The following is a 3,440-nucleotide window of genomic DNA, read 5'->3' on the forward strand; positions in this document are numbered from 1 at the left end:
TGAATCCAATTGAAATGTTTGTTAGCCTGAATGTATAGATAATAATGTGATGTTAGTGTAATAGTGCGCTACAAAGACCACACAGGTGTTAGAAATAATACAACACCTAGGGTGAAGCAGGTAGTGACCATCCATTAGGTGCAAACCAACCAGATGTAAATTTATCTGAGGGCAGCAAGGGATAATTCAAACCCTGCCATAGAATACACAGGATACACCTACCTGAGCGCATGAGTACATCTGGGCAATATATTCACTCGAATGTACCAATATACCAACATATATACTCTTTATTCTGTGTATAAATGGTTTCTTTGCTTCTCAAAAAATACCTGAATACAGGTACCTTTCTTCTTTTTTTGATCCTCATTAAACCAGCTGATCATTAAAATAAGTCCTGTCTAATGGAGGCCACACACGCACCGATGCGGGCGGTGCGATGCTGTACGATGGGGTGCGCGCTCCCGCGGCACCCCATCATACAGTACAAAAAGTATGTGCTGCACATACTTTTTGTACTAGCCTTTTCTAGCATAGCATCGTATGCACAAGGCATACGATGCGATGCTATGTGTGCTAATTAAGCCCACAACGCACGCCGGGATCGGTGCGTGTGTGGGCTCCATAATAAAATATACTGAAATTCAGTGCAATACAATTAACCACCAGTAGGTGGCACCAAAAGATTGGTTATAATAAATGGTGGAGAATTAAATGCACTTCTAAAGGTGCCCACAGATGCATCGATGCCGGCGTGCGTTCTGTGCTTAACTAGCACACATAGCATCGCATCGTATGCCTTGTGCATGCGATGCAATGCGATAAAAAGCTAGTACAAAAAGTATGTGCAGCACATACTTTTTGTACTGTGCGATGAGGTGCCGCGGGAGTGCGCACCCCATCGCATAGCATCGCCGGGATCGGTGCGTGTGTGGGCACCATAACAGGAGTCCTGTCTGATAAAATTAGTGCAATATGACTAACCACCAGTAGGTGGCATCAAAAGATTGATTATAACTAATGGTGGAGAATCAAATGCACGTTTAACAGGACAATAGATGCCTTACAAATCTTTACAACATCTGAGATTAGCATAAACCATATTACTCGGTTATAATTGTTCGCCTATAAGGGAATAACTATACGTGACACAACATCACTGGCATAAATTAAACAAACATTTTTCAGATTGGATCGGAGTGTGATTTTAAAACACTATGGGTGACATTCTATGGAATGCGAGAAAAGCGCATATATTTATCGCACTCCACATAGCCGCACTTCACACTTTCTGAATTCGCATTTTATGGTCATAATTCGCATATTTAATGGGATGCGCATTAGAGGGTAAAAAGTGCGATTGAGTGCGATAATGTGCGAATTTTCGGCATGAAAATGTGCGATTTTTAGGCATGAAAATGTGCGATTTTTAGGCATGAAAATGTGCGATTTTTAGGCATGAAAATGTGCGATTTTTAGGCATGAAAATGTGCGAATTTGAGCTTATGTGCGATTTTGGGTTTGTATTAAAAAAAAAATAAAAAAAAATTGCGTGGGGTCCACCCTCCTGAGCATAACCAGCACCGGGCTCATTGAGCCGGACCTGGTTCCAAAAATACAGGGGGGGGTGTTGGGTTGGCTGAGCTCTCAGCCTGTGTCGCGCTGGGACAACGCGACAGAAGCTGTTAGCTCCATCGGAGAAAGCCGGTTGTCCCCGTTGTCAGTGCGGGGGTAGCCGGCTCTGCAGCAGAAGGGAGACCAGCGCTGGATCCTGGATCGGTGAGTATGTGGTTGTAAAAGTGAGGTGTGTGAATGTGTATGTAATAAAGTTTTACTTTTCTGTGTGTGTGTTTTCTTTTAACATTCTTTTTACAGGTGGACTACAAGTCCCAGGGGGCCCATTAACGCCCCGCATGCTGGGACTTGTGGTTCTCCAAGTCCCAGCCTGCGGGGGAGGTCTGCTGGGACTTGTAGTTCTCCTGTATAAAGCAATGTTAGGTTTGAAAGATTTTACACCATCAGGCCGGCGTCCACTGGCCAGGGACGCCGGTGACAGCCCCGGGCTTCAGCCCTGGATGGGGGTCCCCACTCCTCCAGGTACCCCGTCCAAGGCTGACCAGCCACGGTGCTCATGGTACGGCCGGGGGACCTTATGTAAAAAGTGTCCCCCGGCTGTGGCATGACACTGCGGGCTGTTGGAGCCAGGTGCTGGTTTCAAAATACGGGGGCCCCCCTGATTTTTTTGTCCCCCGTATTTTTGGAATCAGGACCGGTCCAAGAGTCCGGGGCTGGTTTCAGAAATACGGGGGACCCCTACACTTTGTGTCCCCCGTATTTTTGGAACCAGGTCTGGCTCAATGAGCCCGGGGCTGGTTATGCTCAGAAGGGGGGACCCCACGCAATTTTTTTCTAAAAGAAAAAAAAACACATTTTTTTACAGCAGAACCATGCACAGATCTCGAAGATCTGTGCAGGGTTCTGGCCAACTCGCATATCAGAACCGCATATTAGACACCTTAAAAGTGCGATTTGCGAAATCCCATTCCATTAAATAAGCAAATTGTATACTTTTCTATTGGAAAACATCTGGATGCGATAAAAGTGCGAATTTTTACCACACTTTTAGTACACATGACTTATTGCAAAAAATATGCGATTTAGGGACCTTTTCGCATCATATTAAATATGCGAATTCAAGGAAAAATGCGATTTAGCAGTTTTTTGGAGAAAAATTCGCACAAAAAACAAAATCGCATTCCACAGAATGTCACCCTTTATTTCTCTCTTTGAACACATTGTGTGTATATGTTTGTATGTAAATGTTTTTAACCTCTATTTTTCGCTGCAACAACAATTCCCATATAGCAAATCCGGGAATATTAATTATAAAATAATAAAAGGTTATATTTTATGACTCCCTTTTTTCAGTGCGCTCCCCACAAAGCAGTCCCTTTTTTTTTCTTGTTCTAAAAATCAATGTAATGTATGTAATGCCTCCCCCCCCCCTTTTTCATCCCTGTTGGATGATGCACTGTATATCCATAAAAAATTCCTAGTGTGCGCAAGTGTGCACACATGGCCAATAAAGTTGATTCTATTCTATTTAAAGATTTCAAAGCAATGGAATGGGTGTTCGGAAGAAGTGGTTAAGAAGCATATATACTGTACTATTACTATATATACTATAGAGTTGTACATAGACAAATTTTTCTTCTGTGACTTACAACTCAATGTTGTGTTAAATCTGATAAAAGGAGAGTCTAACTTGTTTTCCTTTATAAATGATAAATGCGCGCTCTATAACAGTCTCAGTACGCGACTTGTTTGCCGCTCTCTTCCCTTAATCATGAATGATTTACACCAGCGTCAGCTGTGATGGTGTAAACCTGAGGAGGGTGGACGGCGAAAGTGCAGACAGGGGATCACTCAGGAACAGAAGA

This window comes from Crinia signifera, chromosome 12, assembly GCF_055691185.1.
Source record: "Crinia signifera chromosome 12, ASM5569118v1, whole genome shotgun sequence".
NCBI lineage: Eukaryota > Metazoa > Chordata > Amphibia > Anura > Myobatrachidae > Crinia > Crinia signifera.